This window comes from Periplaneta americana, chromosome 16, assembly GCF_040183065.1.
Source record: "Periplaneta americana isolate PAMFEO1 chromosome 16, P.americana_PAMFEO1_priV1, whole genome shotgun sequence".
In the NCBI taxonomy this organism is placed as follows: Eukaryota; Metazoa; Arthropoda; class Insecta; order Blattodea; family Blattidae; genus Periplaneta; species Periplaneta americana.
Window position 1 is genome coordinate 170,940,734 of NC_091132.1, and position 19,689 is coordinate 170,960,422.

Consider the following 19,689-nt stretch of genomic DNA (forward strand, 5'->3'; position numbering starts at 1 on the left):
AAAAAACATTGTTGTCACGTGTTCAATAGTGACTCCAATATTACCTTAACATAATTACTGTACTGTTTAATATTATAGTATGTAGCCTAATTATATGTAATTATTAATTATAATTAATATTCTGGGTTTTATAACATTTGTTAATAATTTATTGTACAGTAGAGGAGGCAAGACCTATCCTGCGACCTTATCATGTGCCGTGGCTATATCACCAATAGGTATGGAGGGGAAAGATAGGTTTTAGTCTGAGATGAACGTCCATGTCAGTACATTCGTATAATATCAAACTACATAATATCTCATTCTTTCCCCTCATACGTACCTGTGCTACTATTGTATCGGGCCCCATACAAGAATGCCTTTTGTTTATAGAATGAAAACGAAACCCTAATTTCAGCAGCAGTTCTCTGAACTGGGACAGGTTAAAAATATCTTTTTTATTTTGTGATGCAAACTTACATAAATAATAAATCATCACAGTGGACACTCAACTATATTTGCTATGTAACATCACACTTATTTTATTTATCTAAAGCACAAAGTGATATAAAAAATAACATTTCATGTTTCTTCCAGCATTCGTGTTCTTTGCACAACAATGCACGGGCCAAATATTGTCGAATTCCCTTTGCCTTAAGCAGATTCTGGTGGTGCTATCTTGGGAACCCTCGAGACTGAGAGAAAGACAGCAGTGACTTAATACAGAATCAGTCAATGTTAAAAAGGGATCTGTGTGCGTTTGGTATAAGGAGATGCCACATAGTCCATTTTAACAACAATCCAGTTACTTTTTAGTGGACATCATGCTGACAACACTTGACTGATCATTTAATCCTGTAAATGTCAGTAGAAAAGAGGAAAAAATTAAAATTAAGATAAAAAAACCTATATTGTAAGCAGTGTTTAATACTGCATAAATTGTTTCTAAAAACGTGACATCATGTTTTCGAGACAGAAATATTGAAAATAAGTGAATGGAGTAAGTCTAGGAACTACAGTAGAACTTGGTTATAGTGACCTCGTTTTGTGCGACACCTCGCCTATAACGTCAAATATTCTTTGGTCCAACTAATTCCCCATAAGACATTTGCCTTTCTACCTTGCTTAATATGACAAACGTATATGCATCTACCTCGCATATAACGTCATTTTCAACTTCAGTTTGGAATACAATTTTCTAAGAACCAAAGTATTTTGCTGAAATCTGGCAAATCCTTGCTGTTCCCTCTGGAATGCAGGCAGATTCCCCACCCCATTGTAACCTGCCCGAATTCATGTGGTGTTAATGGTACCTGCATGCGGTCAGTTTCGGCAGGAAGTTTTCACTAAGTGCACGCATTTTAACGCAGTGTGGCCACTAAAAGAAGTGAGTGACACTTTAGAAGCCATTAGAATTGTGAACATTTCTATAAAGCTAGGGGAGGGAGCAGTGAAATTACAACGGAAATAGTAAACATAGAATGTGATTTAGAAAGTGTATATTGGGCAAGTAGGAGACAACAGAGTAAAATGACTGATTACTTCACTCCTAAGTAAAGAAGTCTGGTGGGTAATGAACAAACTGTTTTAATACAGAATACTGTATTTATAATTGTACGTGTATTTTATTGTGTTCATCATATGTTTAAAAGTGAATACCGTACGTAAATCTAAAATAAGCTTAATTATGTTTATTATTTTCAATTTTCCACCTCACTAGACTGATAACATGAATCTCGGTTACCACGACACTCGTTTATAACAACATAATTTTCAAGGTCCCTTGGATGTCGTTATAACCAAGTTCTACTGTATGTGGTCTTCCTTGTTAAATGTCCATCGACAATATGTCTCAAACAAAAGTTATACAATATGACAAAATCACTTTAATTTCGAACAACGATCATTTTACTTACAGCCACCATGGTGGTAGAGTGGACTCATAATCTTGCGGACCTGGGTTCAGTCTCCAATATATGACTTGTTGGTGCAGCTAACACAGCAGTTTACTCCAAGCTCCAGTTTCCCTCCGGCAACTCAACAGACATCCATCATCTCGGGTGTAGCGTAGACTAGCCTCCTGTGACGCACCCTGGGAAATAACTGTGTCGGTAAATTGGTCTACATAACTGGCTTCAACTGACAAACAGTCAGATATCCGCCTTTAGTAAAAAAAAAATACCTTTGAATACCAATTTAGAGAATTATCTTTTGAAATGACTTTTATTCCTTTTGCAAAGCTGTTGTAATTCATTCCTGTCTGCAAAATGAATGAAACTCAATAGCATGTTCGTCACTCAGAAGGGAAGGGTTTCAGCTCGAACAGGAATTTTTGGTTAAAAATTTGTACAGACGCTTACTTCACAATGGTGATGAAGACCGTAAAAGCATTAATTTGTGTTACTCTCCGTTTGGTTGGTATTGGTCAATACACTTCTTTAAAAATGTACATGAGGATTCTGTATAAAATGCATGAAACAGCATGGAGCAGAGCAATAAGCACAACACGCAGAAGCAACACCTGAACAATCTTCTGAACCACACTCCAGTGCTGAACAATCAAATGTCACCTGAATTACATTTTTTAACTCCGAGACTTGTTCACAATCCACGTAACCAGCTGACTGCCGGGAATACTGAAGCATAGGGCGGTACACTGGAGCAGACAACTGGTTATGAATAACAGAGTGCATTTTCATTATAAACACTCGATTTCCCAAGTTAAGTTCTGGATTCTCAGCAAGAGTCCTTATGCAATCTGTTATCCTCCAAGCATATATTTTGTATTGTCTAAGGAAATAGATATTCAGAGGCTGGATATATTTAGTTTTGAGGTGGGGTGATCATACATTCCATGTCCTAGGCTTGGAATGATTAATTTATTAAGGTTGCGTCCTTGTGCGCATTCAATGACTCACACAACAGTGTACACTTTTGATTAGCTGCAATATTTTCAGACAGAACGTTGGAGAAAAATGTTCTTAAATGGACTTTAGACATTTTACCGCTCGCACTAGCTTCTAGGCTAGGCTAGGCTTACGGGTAAGGTGTCCCATCCCCTTAACTTGTGCAGTGCTCTCCCCACCCCTCAACTTGTACAGTGCTCTAACAGACAAACCACACATTACACAAACGAATGCTTTTGGGAGCTTTACAGAAATGAAAAGATGGACCTGTAAACAAATTTTGGGTACGAAATTCCTGTTCAAGCCGAAACCCTTCCTTTGTCAGAAGCTGTGATTACTATTAACTGATCTTTCCTGTGTTGCTGCTCTGAGTTCTATTATGGTGGGATGCAATATGCAGAATAATGAGGCAAGGGCCTCGACAGTAACTGCTTTGCCCCAAGAATGTGTTGCACACGGAATGAATGATATCATAACTTACATTTCCTAAAATGCTGTAATACAGCTTACCGTTCAAATTTCATCCAGAAAAACAACAGGCTCTGGATTCCCACGTTCCATATTTCTCACATAGTCTCTTCAACTGAATGTTCACACTTTCTCTTACATATTACGTGAGACTGCCTTCTCTTTCCCATTTAAAACTCCTTCCCTTAAAAATCTTCCTTAATAGTGAAAGTGATCCTTGAAATAAATATGTTACTGTCACATGGTCTAGCACCAGCTTGCTGTTACTTTTTCTCCTGCACAGAAATAAAAATAGTTGTGATAAATAAGAAGTAATTATAAGTGTAAAATGTCACTGACATTATCTTCTTCACCAGACTGAGTTTATCCTATACAAATCTTGCAATGGCTTCGTATCAATACTGGTTCCAGATTGTGAGCATTTCTTGAGTTTCCCTGGGGTACACATGCATGCTCTTTCATATTTTGTAATAATTCTCCTATTCAGCTTGTTACGCAACCGGTGTGCCTCCACAAGATGAAAGGTGTGACGTGAACTTTTACCTATTATTGTAAGAAATTAATAAAATAAAATAAAAATAAAAATAATAAAATTGTCTATTTTAAGTAAGAAGGTATTTGTTTATTCTTTATGCTCGACCATGCCGAAATGTAGTAATTATACACCTGGTAGCAGTCCTTTAATGCATGTCATTAAAGTACACCTACTCATTAAAGTTCAGGTGTTTTCAGCCAATGACAACTCAGCTTACAGGTGTTCAGCCAATAACGAGTCAGCTTTGTACCGTTATAAAACCGCAAGTATCGATTATTCTCAGATATGCAATCGAAAGAGAATTAGCGAAAAGTCACGGAGGCTGGAAATCCAATACTGTCGCAGAAGGTTATGTTCTGTTACTATAATAATTAGCGTTAATTGTAAATAATATTCAAATAAATTCAATTTGTCATCTCGTTTTTCTATGTCGAATTCAATAATCAAAGTTATACCAAGTTTAACGGATTACACAAGGTCAATGACATTATTGTTCTTCGGAAAAAATCAATACTTTCGCGTCTGCGCACATCTCACAATTCACGACCTAGAACAAGGTCACTTCCGATCTTGTCAGATACAAATAAAATGTATACAGTACATCTGAATACTGTAATTTCAAGTTAGAAATATGGTCGAGCATAGAAATATGGTCGAGCATAAAAAGTCGTATGAAACTCGCCTATAATGGTAAGAAGCTCGTATGAAAATTATGAAACTCGCGCTCGTTTCATAAACATCCATACTCGCTTCTTAATTACTATCATTATAGGCTCGTTGCATAATGTACTATTATTACGTGCTACGAATTTTATATCGTCAAAGAAATTAAGTGTAATTTATTTATTTAACATTGTTGTTGTATCGTTGTTTGCTTATTGATATATTAATTTTTGTATTCTCGCCTCTAAGCTGCGCCAGCTATGGTGCGGTTTCTTTGTAACACTTACCATATGTTTTGTGTACCATGCTCAGGCCTTTCGGAATATTATATTTTATTACTTTATTGCCTGCCATTTTGTCAGAAGCTGGGAGAATGATTGTCCTGACTAGGAATTGTCGCCAGGTTTAAAGTTTCCCATGTCTTACAATAACTGACAGCTTCACAACCTTAAGATATTTGTTATAATAAATGACAATAACCGATCCCTCTCTGACATTTTTTAAAACATTTACAATTTTCGCAGACAGTATGTCTGAGTCACTAAACTCTCTTCATGTCATGTACGGGTTCAATAAAACGTGTCAGATTGCCTTTAGCAGAAGATTTTTCAAGAAACGTTTCTGCATGATTTTTCCAAATTTAAAATTTCGCTAGAAGGCGGCGTGAGAAAAAATTTTGACGAATAGGATTGGTCACTTGGATGGCCAATCACAACATACCAATTATTTCATGTCTCAAAGCAACAATAGTTACAATTATTTCAGTTCTATCACAGTTGTGCTCTGAAGTGGTCGTAAAATTGTAATTGTTAGACAGTTTTACTATTTTCTATTACTGTTAAACTATTTTATACTTTCAAGATGGACAAGTTCCTTGTATGGAGTGTTTCGTCCGCGACTGCAAGTTGTGAAACCATTGAGCCCAAAAAAAAAAAAAAAAGTAGTGTACTGGTAATTTAGTGATAATTATTTATCTTATGGGTTTTCTTGGTGTGGTGACAAAACATGCCCAATCCCCGATTGTGTTGTGTGTGGTGAAAAACTCAGTAATGCTGCTATGGCTCCCAGTAAATTGAAAATGACATTTGTTAGCGAAATTAAAACATCAAAGAGGGAGAGACTCAGATCCATCAATGAAGAAATGAGACTTGCACTGTTAACGATTCTACCACGGATCAGCCACCTCCGTGGAGTTAAGCAGGCCCAAGTATCACGTTGAAGGTGTGAGTAGAGTTATTTACTTTAATATTAGTAATAGAAATGTGTATTTTATACAGTGAATTAAAGTTCATGAATTGTTAATAAGATAATGCAAGAGTCAATTTCTCTTTTATAATAATGATGACAATAATAATAATAATAATAATTATGATTATTATTATTATTATTATTATTATTATTATTATTATTATTATTATTAACTTGATTCTATTACGTAATTATATTAAGAGAGTCACATCATAGGTTTTTCAGGGGATTAACATTTTGGTGTGCCATGTTGAGTCTAGGCCCATCTGGGGTGTGCCATGAGTAGAAAAACGTTAGGAACTCTGTATGAGTGCTGTAATGAAAATATGGATATGTAATTTTTTTTCCAGTAGGTAGCATTAGATGTCGAAGAACACACATTTGCCATTAACTGACACAACTACAAATAGCACCCAACTCGGTGGACATTTCGTGTAAATACTGTCTTCACTCATTCTTACACTGTTAAGTGTTCTGAGTTTATCTGCTGTCAGTGGTGTGCCATTTATCAACGTTCCACAAAATAAATATTCAAATTAAACTAGATTTCAGGTCACATTATCTACTGATAATATAGCAATAATTACATTCTATTTTACATATTAATGTTTATGTTTTGCTAGGGAAAGGTTCCTGTTATTTAGGCCTAATACTTTTTATACATGCCTGTGATGTAACCAGACCTGCAACTACAAAACATCTAATAATTATTCCTATACACACAAACTGCATACTTGCGACAAACACTAATAACTGAGAAACTGGTTGCAATAATATCATCATCTTCATCAATGTAAGAAGTTGTTTTTGAGAAAAATTAGATGGAAAATTTTAAATTGTTAATAATAAAGTCTTTACATTTGTTAATAATTAATCTTATGTATGACTTGAGACTTTCCCGGCGTTTGATATAGAATAACTCTTCTCGGGTTCTCAGACAGGTGAGTTGGAGATTAGCTTCCAAGCTTTCGACGGCTTCTGAAGAAGATGGCAGAGCTAGCCATTGAAAGCTTGGAAGCTAATCTCCAACTCACCTGTCTGAGAACCCGAGAAGAGTTATTCTAATTAATCTTATGTTAAGGGATTATATATTAATAAAATTCAAGATTTTATAATGTATAATGTCCCTGATCACCTGGGATAACATTTAAAAACATCTGCCATGTGGACTTGTATATCATTGCATTGCATTGGGCCAATCTCTTCGACTCCCTCAACAAGGCAGTGCACCAAATCTATTTGGCACCTGTAAGAAAAGAGAGATAGCAAGCGTGTCTTCATGGTGATCCTTGGCAGGGAGCAGCCATGACACTGAAGAAAAGGCTGCCTAGAGGAAGTTGTTGTTATGAAGTGAGGAGCCACTGATACTTTTAAACTGTAGCGTAGTACTAAAAAGGATGTACAAGACAGATCGTTCTCCATGTACACAATGTTATAAAGAAATAAGTACAGAGCAGAAAACTTAAATTACAACTAAGAGTAACAGAGACAACCAAGATATCTAACAACAATGAAGGAACTTCAATGGTTCAACAGGGAAGAAATGTCCATGGTAAAAGATCACTACTACTATTGACGACTTTGACAAATGCATGATACAACAAATGAAATTCACGAATGCGATCATTTTCACAAAATTTCTCCTCATTCTACGCGAAATCATCGATTGTACAGTGGAGAGCACCAGTTTAAGAGAATTAGGATTCAAGTGGAAGAAGACAGAGACAAGTTGAACTGTACTGATAGAGAGGCAAAGAGTATCATATCTATCAGCCATAAAGAAGGTCGACTCATCATCTACGAGAATGATACTTATTATATACTGTGGAGTACACAAGCCAAACCTCTTCCAAAGGCTGGCGTGATACACACTTAAGCAACCGTCTAACATGTAAATATTCTTCATGCTGGTGGTCGAAGAGGATTCGTTCCTAATGAATCACTTGTTTCCAGAGAACTGGAGATTACAATAATAATAATCATCATCATCATCCTTCACGAATTAGGCCTCTGTAGACCTGTTTCGGCCGCATGTAGCAGTCTTCTAAAAGGTCTTCCTGGTCGACGATGTCCTCTAGGTTTATACTGCATCATAATTTTTGGGATTCTTGAATTTTCCATTCTTCTTACATGATCTAGCCAATTTAATTTGTATCTGCTGATTTTTTCTTCTACTGACTCTACTTCTAATTGTTCTAAAATTTCTTCATTCCTTTTTCGGTCTAAAAGAGTACATCCTCCTGTCCTCCTGAAAAATTTCATTTCCGTTGCTTTGATTCTGTTCATGTCTTTTTTCTTTAATGTCCAAATCTCGCTTCTGTATAAAAGGGAGGGTAATGCTAGTGTATTATATATTTTTATTCTTGTAGATTTTTGTACTAATTTAGCTTTTAATGTATTGTTTATTATTCCTAGAATTTGTGTAAATTTGGTAATTTTCTTGTTCACATCTTTTTCATTTTGATAAGATATTTCACAACCCAGATAGTTGAAATTTTGTACTTGTTCGAGGCATTGGTTATTGTGTATTATCTTACTTCTGATTGGGTCTTGTCCTAAAAATGCCATTACTTTTGATTTTTGTGCTGAAATTTCCATCCCAAAATCTTTTAATATTGTATTTAATGTATACAATCCTCTTTGTAAATTATCCTCTGAATTGGAAATTATGACTTGATCATCGGCATAGAGTAAGGTATTTAATGTTAGAGCACTGGTTATTTTGATTCCTGATGTGTAGATTTGGTTCCATTTTAAAATAATGATATGAATAATAACAACTACGTACTCTGGTTGAAATTAAATTAATACCAAAATTGCAACCTAATTAGTGACTGATAATGTGCCATATCACAATGTGCAAAAAGAGAAAGCTTCCACATCAAGCTAACATCTGAGAACATAGAGCAATGCTGGGTGTTGAATGAATATTCACGCTTACATGCCTACTACAAACAGACATGGCAGCCAAGTTTACGAATAAAATACATGTAAACCATAAGAACAACTAGTACAATAATAACTGCATGGAAACATAAAGTTCATCCCAAAGACAAGTTTTGTATGCAGCTGTGAACATACAGTGTAATTCTTTTGTCTAAACATGCTGTAGGATTGTGGAGACATACCCATAGTTCTGCAACTACTCGAAATCGAATCCATATTCAAATGAACCCTTTTACTCGAAAGTGTTTCAAAAGACATAACCTAAAGTTGTTGCCTGCCTTTCATCAACTACCCTGTATTTAGTTATTGCTTTTTGGTTAATAAAAATTGTTCTCATACATAATGGTTTTAATAAGTATAGCATTTAATGATGTCAGCTTGTTATTTAAATCTAATATTTAGTTAATGTTTCAATAATTCGATTCAACTTTATATATGGACTGTAAACTGACAAAATTATATAGACATTATAATATATTGGTCTACTGACCAAATGTCTTGTAAAAATAATTATTTCTTATAATTTTATTGTAAAATACTATGTTTTTAAGATTAATAGTAGTTTAATTATTTGTTTACCTTCTGACTGAAGGTAAATGTTATTGCCAATGACCTTGTGCCCAACACAACAGAGTAACAGACAAGTGCTGCAGTGTACCAATCGGGCAAATTAAATAATGATGTATATTCTCATTTCAAAAAAAGTTAGGCTCACAAAACACATTTCTTTATGGGAAAACCTTGACATTTAGAGAAAAACAGTGTTTGACTTTTTTCTTTAGTTATTTAAGCTCTACCAACAGTACAGGTATATCGTTTACACCTTGTATTTCAATAGCTTTTAGTGTTATTTTGTGTAATGTGTTCTAAACAGAATATGCTTTAAAATTGTCTTCATGAAAAAAGAATGTCTGGTAACCTGTTTGGGGAAAACACAACTTACTCGCAAGAAACAAAAGACTGGCTGGTACCTGCATTTCCCAAGACGGCATTGAGGGGTTACAGCAGTAAAATTTTTGGAAATACTCAACATGTTTTTCCTCCGTTACTGTATCTTGTACAATAGTGAAAATTGGTATGTGTAAAACACTGTCCTTCTGCTAACTTACATGAAAAAAATATTTTTACGATTTAAAAAAAATTATTTATATATATATATTTTTTTACAGATTCAAAGTGGTGGCAGTTCACTGTGCAGTGATGAAGCGTTTCCCTCATAACTCATAAACTTGTTAACTTTTTCATGTTCTCTCTCTTTTATTTTATGCTGAAACTCATGTTTACAATATCATGCTCTTTCAACTACATTGCTTAATAAATAATATTTTTTTTTATTTTGTGTTAGAAGAAAGTACTGATACTTGACCATTTTTTAAATGAATTTATTTTTTATCAGACAATCTATCGAAGGTAGAGAAGTGATCTTGCATCATATTGTAGATATAACATGCATAAATACATACAAAAAATTTCATCACAGAATGTTGGATAGTTTTTTAGTTATGTTGGAAATGCTTCATCACTGCACAGTGAAATGCATTTTGAAAAAAAAAAAGTAAATAATTTTTTTAATCGTAAAAATAGTTTTTCATGTAGCAGAAGGACAGTATTTTACACATACCAATTTTCATTATTATACAAAATACAGTAATGGAGGGAAAAAATGTTGAATATTTCCAAAATGTTACTGCTGCAAGCTGAACCTAACCCCTTAAGGCTCGTATGATGAAAAGCGAATGTTAGTTCTATTATTGTTGTTAACAAGTGATATCCTTTACGAAGCTGTTAATACAACAACACGACTGAAACAATGCCAGCTGTGGCTCTCACATTGAGGAATGACAGGTGGGTAGAATATGGGCTCAGGCAGTCTACTTTAATGCAACGTGCCACACATTGGTCTACAAGTGTGATTCCAGTTTCAGCTTGGTTTGCAATTGAGACCTCTTTGTGTAAGTTTTTTAACGATATAATTTTTTTCCTAGGTCAGTGCTAGTGGATAAATAATGCTACAAGATCTTATTATAATTAGGCTATTCTCTGCTACTTAGAATGTATTCTTGCTGTAACAAACTGACATCTTTCAAGAACGAACCGTACTCCTGAGAGAAATAAACATATTGCAGCTCTTGATACAATTATTTTGCCACTAGGCTATACTCTTGACTTTCTCCTGTACTTATTGTTTGTACATATTAATTTAATATTAAATATATTACTAGTATTATGTAAACTGTTAAGTGAATTAAATAAATTAATTAATAAAAGACTAGAACACAGCACTTCGATCTGAATATTCACAAATCGCAATAAACAGTAACACAGTACATCTTGCCAGAATTAAGCCAAAGTCGTGCGACTGAGAAGGGTGTACTTAAATGCGACAGTCGAAAGTCTTAACTGCATGTACAATGCTCATATCTGCTTCATCCTCCTACTTCCATACTCATGTTTCTAGCATACAGGCCGAACTAATGGGTGCCCAACCTGAGAATAGGATTCTTCACTATAATTGCCAAAAAACAGACAGAAGTACAAATGACTACACTAAATTTTCTTTATTAAATTAAATTTCAAGATCCATGACAATGATGAAAAACATTTTACAGCTTTTGTACTTCGTCACCTCAGAGCCCGTGTTACAAGCAGTGGTTGAACAACAATAATAATAGTAGTAACAGTAATAATGATAATAATAATAATAATAATAATAATTACACCTTGGAAGTTAAGGAAAATGCCTATTTTTTTCCTAGGCCTAAAAACCAACGATTTCAAAAAACATTTATAAGCCACATGTATGGGGTCAATTTGGCGAAGTTTTATACTGCCTAAAATGCCTATTTGACCGTTACTGCATATGTCTATACTATTCTTCCTAAAAGTACCTATTTTAGGGATTTTTCTAGTGTACATTTAATTCTTATGTAATTTGTTCTAAATTTCTTGTCAATTAGCACTATTTATTTTTTTTCTAAATTTATTTTAACTTGCACTAAATTTCTCACAGAGGGGAAAATTTTCCCAACTCAATTAGTACTCACAAGATGGGATACGTGGCTTCAGGCAGTGAAGTGACATCTTGAAGTCCTCGTGGCAGGATTTTCTAATGATGCTGCGTGTGTTGTTCTGCTGCAAGGAGAAAGTCTGAAGAGTGATATTGCTTAGGCCTACATACACTCAAACCTCACATTTCTAGAATTAGAATCTTCAAGAGGATAGCAACGCCCAAGGAAGCTTTCGATATGAAAAGGAGCATCTTCTGTGGACCTCTGGAGAAAGAACTAAGACAGAGTAGTGAAGTGCTTTGTAATGGAGTGTGGCACTGTATGGGAGTGAAAACATAAACATCACTACGAAGTGAAGAGAAGCGACTAGAAGCATTTGAAATGTGGATATGGAGAAGAATGGAGCGTGTGAAATGGGCAGACAGAATAAGAAATGAAGCTGTGTTGGAAAGAGTGGGTGAAGAAAGAATGATGCTGAAACTGATCAGGAAGAGGAAAAGGAATTGGCTGGGTCACTGGCTGAGAAGAAACTGCCTACTGAAGGATGCACTGGAAGGAATGGTGAACGGGAGAAGAGTTCGGGGCAGAAGAAGATATCAGATGATAGACGACATTAAAATATATGGATCATATGAGGAGACTAAGAGGAAGGCAGAGAATAAGAAAAAGATTGGAGAAAGCTGGGTTTGCAGTGAAAGACCTGCTCTTGGCTTCAACAAGTTAGAAAATAAGAAAGATTGGAGAAAGTTGGGTTTGCAGTGAAAGACCTGTCCTTGGGCATAACACTGAATGGAATGAATGAATGAGAATCTCTGTATGATTTCTTAGCTGTTACAGAAGAGTTTAAAATGTGTGCCTGGAAATTTTGGGGAATCAGCAAGGAAGAAATTGAACATCCTGAATCGGAATCCCAGTTGCAGTGCTGTGGACATGCAACACCACGAAGTGTGAAACTTCGGAATATTCCAGAGTTCCAATATGCACCTGTAGTATCAGTAAATGTCGAACGTTCTCTTTCTATATATAAAATGGTTTTAAGCAGCAAGAAGCATGACTTAGATCCCATTCATTAAGAAATGATTCTTCTAATTCACTGCAATGCCAATTATAGCAGACAGAATGAACATTAATTATCTCATTGTCGTGTTAATATTTAAAGTTAGTCATGAAAGTGAATGATCAAATGTTTATTCAATGCTTATTTTGTTCCTCAATGCTCTTTGTTACTATAAGTGCCTATTTTTGGCACTAAACTACACAGTTTTAATGTCCAATCATCCTAGGTCTAGTAATATGACACATCATAGAAAAGAACAATTGCTACTCTTATCCTCCTTTTCTACTTTTTTTTGTTTCATAGTCTGAACTTATTCTATCTGCAGAACTCTTAAAAATCGGATGGTGTGTAATATAGCAGATACAAGTGGTACAAAGTGAAGAAAAAGTTCTCAAGGGGAATGAAATAAAGAAAATGTTACATGATCCAAAGCATAAAGAGCAAAGAAAGGCATTTATATGTGTACAACTGAAAGACATAAACGCATAAAAAAGAAAAATAGCTCATAAATCTAGTAGGGTATTTCCAGAGATTTTCCCCCACACTTGGATATTAGTTATTACTGCAGTTTATTATTGGAATTCATTATACCCTAATCATGTAAACATAGGCAAGGCCGCCATCTTGCCGTAATAGAGGTCCAAAGCATACAGCCTACTTTGTATTGTATTGTATTTATTAATTCCCTGTACAATCTATTACAGATTATAGGTTCGTCATTAGATACAAACACACAAAATACACATACAGACACACACATACACACACAAATAAGATTTCTAGTATGAATTTAATTAATTTCTAGTATGAATTTAATTTTAACACTCTTAAGTTTTCCAAAGAATAGTAAAACTACCAAAGACACAATAAATAACAATATATATATATATATATATATATATATATATATATAATACATTTCCCGTTTACAAGACATTAAATAAATTAATTAAGAGAGATTAGGTAAAAACAAGATAGTCTTACATTATTATTAATATTGTTTGGAGAAAAAATTATGTGCACCAGTAATGAAGGCAGGTATTTTGCTTTATAGCTTTAATGCAAGAAATCAGTGATTTTGAACGGCATGGACTGGACCAGAATAGTTTTTACCCTGGTTTTGAAACCTTCATAATTTAAGTGTTTAATATCCCCAGGTATCTTGTTATATAATGAGATACCTGCATGAGAAGTACTGTTGAGACTTTTGGTAGTATTATGACAGTTTATATGCAAATTGTTGGCAGTTCTTGTGTTATGGTTGTGAGTTTCAGAGTTCCTTTTAAAATAGTTAAGATTCTTATGTATAAAGCAAACAGTTTCTAGGATGTAGATGCAGGGGAGTGGTAAAATATTTAATTCTTGAAAAATTTTTTTGCTTGGAGTGCATATAGGAACTTGTTTTATTATTTGTATTATTTTCTTTTGAAGTTTAAATATTTTCATAGCTTCAGAGGACATGCCCCAAAGCATTACACCATATGAAAGAATGGAATGTACATGGGCATAGTAGACTACTTTCAAGGTTGGAAGAGATATGCTTTTCGTAAGAATTCTAAAAGCATAACATAATTTGCAGTTTTCCAAAGAGAAAGCTTACATGTTGAGTCCAGGACAAATTCGAGTCAATCCATACTCCCAAGAATTTTGTGCACTCAACTTCTTTTATATTCTGATTGTCGATATATATTTGCAAGTTTTTATGCGTTTTATTTCGATTAAAATTAATAAAAACTGTTTTGTCGATGTTTAGATTAAGTCTGTTATGTATTAGCCACTCTTTTAATTGATTATTAGCTTTCCTGTGAAGTGTAAAGGATCTGACAATCATAAGAACACGTTGAATAAGTAATGAAAAAAAATACATATATCGGAAGAAAACTAAAGAAGGTAAACTTGCGAATTCGAAACAAGGCAGTCAAACAAGTGACAGCTTCAAATACCTGGAGTGTACTATAAGCAGTAACATGAGCTGCTGCCAGGAAGTCAAAAGGAGGAAAGCAATGGCCAAGGAAGCTTTTAATAGAAAAAGGAGCATCTTCTGCGGACCTCTGGAGAAAGAACTGAGGAAGAGACTAGTGAAATGCTTTGTGTGGAATATAGCAATAGCCATTGGCGTAGCTCAGTCAGCTAAGACACTTGCCTATCGATTAAGAGTTGCGCGAGTTCGATTCCCTCTTGGGTTGATTAGGCCTACCTGATTGAAAATTTTAAAGGCATGTTGGGTCCGATAAGTATGATATAAGAATCAAATAAGTGTAGGTTTATTACAGTCAAATTACTTATCATTAATTAAATTTTATAAACAGCTTTCCCAATGACGGGACTGCCTCATTGGACAAAGCATAATAAGCATATTGAGTGGAAACAAAAAAAAGACCATAAAAGAGAAAGGAGGGGAACGAAGAAAAAGGAAAAGTAAGTACAGGAAAGATAATAGCATGCACAACAGGCCTAAACATAGTAAAAAACCGATTAGATATTCGAGCAAATTTCTCCCTTTTTAAGAAACAAAGTATAGATGATATTTTAAAATGGCAAGTGATCCTCTGATAGCGACAAGGGAAACATCACGAATGAAGTCGTTGTTCAGCTGGAACTTCTTGCAGAAACTGGCAAAGAGGCGAGGTATTGTGCCCCTAGCGCCAACCATTAGCCCAACTACTTCAATGGAGGTGAGGTGATATTTCTCCAAATAGAATGGAACTGTGGGCTCATAAATCCTGCATTTTTCTGCGTGGACATCAGCGGGCTGTTGTTCCTGTGCCTCGAACCTGACTGTCGGGTCGATAATGTAGGCGGATGTAGAGCCTGGTGGAATGGCAAGCATGTCAATTCGCCGACAGGATCCCTCTTGAGAGATGCCATGGACTTCTTCGTGCACAGTGAGACCTTTCTTCCTCAAGGCTTCGGTAATCATGGACCTGATTCTGTGATGTCTAAAGTTCCGCAGTATCTCGCTGAAAGGACAGGCACCCAAAACGTGGCCAAGAGTTTCAATCTCACTGACGTAATGACGACAGTAGTTTCAGTCTCGGGACCTTCCTGGTACACAAGTTGAACCATTATGATATTACATGAAATGGTGTATAAAAGTTTTTGACAAACGTTTTCGCCATAACCATGGGATCTTTAGGTCATATTAAAGGAGAACACTTAAAATATTCAGGTTAAAACAATCGTTAAAAAGTTAAAAAAACAAGTGCAGTAGGCAGTTTGCACATATGCCATTAAAAATGTACATGTAGCATGAAATTAACACCATGAAGAACATAGCATAGGCAATTAACACTGTACTAATTGACAAGTGTACACAGAAGTAGAATAAAAGCATAACAATCTTCAAATACAGGCAGAAGTATTTCCCACAATAACGAAACATGCTACAGTATGTAGGTCGCCTGTGCTGCTGTTTTATGGGCGTATGAATTCAAAGCCAAAATAGTTGAGAAGAGGCTGACCTGATTCCGATGAGTCGTGTTGCTGCATCATCGGAATCAGGTCAGCCTCTCCTCAGCCTATAGTACAATAAGAGTTGAAATGTGTTGTGGTTGTGATGAAGGTATTGAAAATTGGTTTATAGTGCCATATTTGCAGTGATAAAAGTGTGCGATATTCGTTCAGTGGCTAGTGGATACTCTATATTGACCGATAAATGTGAATACTATATGAAAGGCATACCAAAAAACTAAACTAACCCATCACAGATTTGTATTAAACGTATTAATGTAGTAATAATTCTATATACAGTATTATATAGTACAATAAGAGTTGAAATGTGTTGTGGTTGTGATAAAAGTATTGAAAATTGGTTTATAATGCCACATTTGCAGTGATAAAAGTGCAATATTCGTTCAGTGGCTAGTGGATACTCTATATTGACCGACAAATGTGAATAATATATGCAAGACATACCAAAAAACTAAACTAACCTACCACAGATTTGTATTTACCTGAGAGGATAAAGTATATTTTACTAATGGCCTAAACTAACCTAACCTGTCACATATTCCTGCATCTCTCAGCCGGCTTCCACTTTCACAGCAACTTTCAATTCTTATATTCGGTGTGAAATTGGCGTCGGCACTCTATTTGTTTTGCGTCTGTCTGTTTGCGATACGTATTATTCGACTAGAAGCCAAGAATGCAAATTAATTTACACAGTAATAACGCAATAGTATAAAAAAAAATGTTAGTCTATTTAATTTAGGTGAATAATAATGGGGTGAATAAGGACAAATTTTTATCATTTATTATTTCTTTGTTAACAAGAATTAATATAATAACGAGTGTTTGTTTTTATTCATAACGAGTGAACAAATAAACACTAAATATATATATATATATATATATATATATATATATATATATATATATATTTGCAGCATGTACTTGTAAGAATTTCATTGTTAAAACAAAATTAATGATTTTTTCATGAACTTGTAAAAATTTCTATGGTTAAGTACTCTGTCCATTGTGGCAGCTCACGAATGGTGAGAAGATATATAAATTTATAGTTACTCTTTGACACGAAGTAAAAGTTCGTCCGTATTCATTCCGTTTTAAGGCTCCCCCAAACAGACGCGATACGGAATGCGTTACGATAGCGTTACGATTTTGCGATAAATGTTTTCATTGCGTTCAATGATTGTGTTCACACACACGCGATTATCGCAATATGCGTTATTATCGCAGCAAGTAGAACGCGACGATTCTGCGTTCTATTCTCCCGGAGATGTAGATCGCAAGAACGCCACGCGTTTATTTTGATGCTGGGTTGAAGTGTGTCATTTATGGATTCATCTGCAAAGGAAGAGGAACTTATCTTTCTTGGATGAGAATCGTCGCATGCAGGTAAGTCCATGGTAGTCATGTATGGTTAAGATAAACAATATAAAAAGGTATAAAGTGATGATTTAGCTTTTCTTTGCCAAGAACGTGAAATAAATAACAAGTACGCCTACCCGATTATAAACTTTATTTTTTTTTAATTTGCTCTTTTTGTTGCAGGAGGTTGTGGATTCACGAGTTAAATGCCACAAGGGAAGAAAAAGATTAATTTTATACCTTAGTTTAACAACTAACCTTAGCACTCTGCTAACCTTGAAGAGCCTACTAGTAAAGAATTTCAATGTTTAGAGTACCCATAAAATAACGAATTTTAATGTGAAGTAAATTCAGTAGTAATTTATTCTAAACATACCTACGTCTAATGATTTACTTACATAAATGTATCTAGAGTGTGGTAAGATATTGAAAGTAATAAAACTCCGAGAAACAAATTACATAACTTTTTGTTTCCACATACTTTATTCATTTTATATTTCTGCACAATTATTTACAATATTGTACAAGCATTTTGCAATTTGCACAATTTTTTTTTTTTTTTTTCATTTGTGCGACAGTTATTTATTTTCTAGCTTAAACCCCGCGTAAGTCTACAAGCCAGTATGACATCAAATTATAAATAAATAATTGCACTTATTGTTTACATCTAACTTTGTAGCTATCTCCTTCCATTTCTTCTCCTTTTCCATGCCACGGATTTTCCTTTACGAACTCAATAAAAAATTCCACGTTCGTTTACAAGTAATCCGAAATCGCAATCTGTGAACACAAGTGATATACACCTGCTGAAAGTAACTGGTCTTTGCGCTGTGGCTGGAAAACTAAAATCCTCATATGTGGTCACACATTACGATAATCTGATTGGCTGCGGACGTCAGAATATCGTATAACGCGGACGCGCCAGTTTGGGCACCTCTTCGCGATAGTGCGATATTGCGTTATCGCGAAATCGTAACGCTATCGTAACGCATTCCGTATCACGTCTGTTTGGGGAGGCCTTTACGGTATGGAATTTTGAAAAAGAATCTAACATGAACAATATTGTCGCAATACAGAATTAAAATACTTCATCTTTTCTCAATCTTAATAATAATATAGTTAACTAAAAAAATATCCAGTCGCGGGTAAATAAGTGTTATGGCCTTCTAAATATAGGAAACTTTAATCTTCAGACACCTTGATTTCGTCCAATAAGCCGTGCGCCAGCGCAATTATCAATAGGTAAACAAGATTATCCTAATCACAATTATTAGGGGTGTACCTGATCGCGATCAGAGACTGTGACTGTAGTATGTCACTAGTAAAGGTGAATGTCAGGTACTCCCATGGCGCATCCTCGGCATCATCAACTGTATTGAGACTATCCTATTGATTGATACAGCGTCATTTAATTTATTATATTTCATAGATCTTACATTAGCATTGGACCTTTAAGATGTGGAACAAGTCAAAGTCATACAATTTTTTGGCGAAATGAGGTAAGGCCGAGGATTGCCATAGATTACCTAACATTTGCCTTATGGTTGGGGAAAATCATAGAAAGAGAAACCACGTAATCAGCTTAAGCAGGAATCTGACTCAAGTCCGGCTAAAAAAAAGATCAACAATTATCTAATTTCATTATACCTAACTTGTATTCCATTTTACATTCGTAGTTCTAAAATGTTGCTATTATTCGCGGAGACTTTATTACTACGCGCATAATCTTGACTGGTGAAAGACCTGTTTCCTTCATTGTGTTTCATGATGCAGGTCTCATGAATTCATGCAATAGACATAGCTCCTATAAAAAAACAAACAGCATGTTTGTTTAAATAGTTTCCTTTATTTATTGCAATTTTCTTGTAGCAAAAGTTTTACGTATATTGCTCGCCCCATAATTGTATCAGCAATGCCTTGAACGTTAACAGTCACTGCAACTGTGTAACTCAATTGAACTTCGCCATTCATGAAGATAATTACAGTGCTGCAGAACCATCCTCTGTACAAAACATATGCCTACTACATTGCCTTTGTTTCTATATCAGAAGA

The 19,689-nt window shown here is 34.9% G+C and overlaps 2 protein-coding genes and 1 long non-coding RNA gene across 12 annotated transcripts in view; 2 read left to right on the top strand and 1 right to left on the bottom strand.

Annotated features, from left to right (window-relative positions):
* LOC138691907 (uncharacterized) overlaps positions 1-2,308 on the top strand; it is a 76,521-nt gene extending 74,213 nt beyond the window's left edge. For all 4 annotated transcript variants that reach the window (XM_069814510.1, XM_069814514.1, XM_069814512.1 and 1 more), the window contains one exon: positions 1,898-2,308. The gene's annotated coding sequence lies outside the window, so the exon portion shown is untranslated. The remainder of the gene's footprint in view (positions 1-1,897) is intronic.
* On the bottom strand, positions 423-19,520 carry LOC138691908 (uncharacterized). Of its 7 annotated transcripts, none has more exons than XR_011329985.1 (4): positions 19,285-19,520; positions 11,790-11,877; positions 1,896-3,628; positions 423-834 (listed from the first exon to the last, which is right to left on the bottom strand). It is a non-coding gene; the product is annotated as an uncharacterized lncRNA (long non-coding RNA). The 7 variants fall into 7 exon arrangements; XR_011329983.1 differs by lacking the exon at positions 19,285-19,520 and adding an exon at positions 17,332-17,422; XR_011329981.1 differs by lacking the exon at positions 19,285-19,520 and adding an exon at positions 16,805-17,094.
* Positions 18,764-19,689, top strand: part of LOC138691905 (zinc finger and SCAN domain-containing protein 21-like) — a 39,517-nt gene continuing 38,591 nt past the window's right edge. Inside the window, exon 1 of the mRNA XM_069814504.1 lies at positions 18,764-18,879. The gene's annotated coding sequence lies outside the window, so the exon portion shown is untranslated. The remainder of the gene's footprint in view (positions 18,880-19,689) is intronic.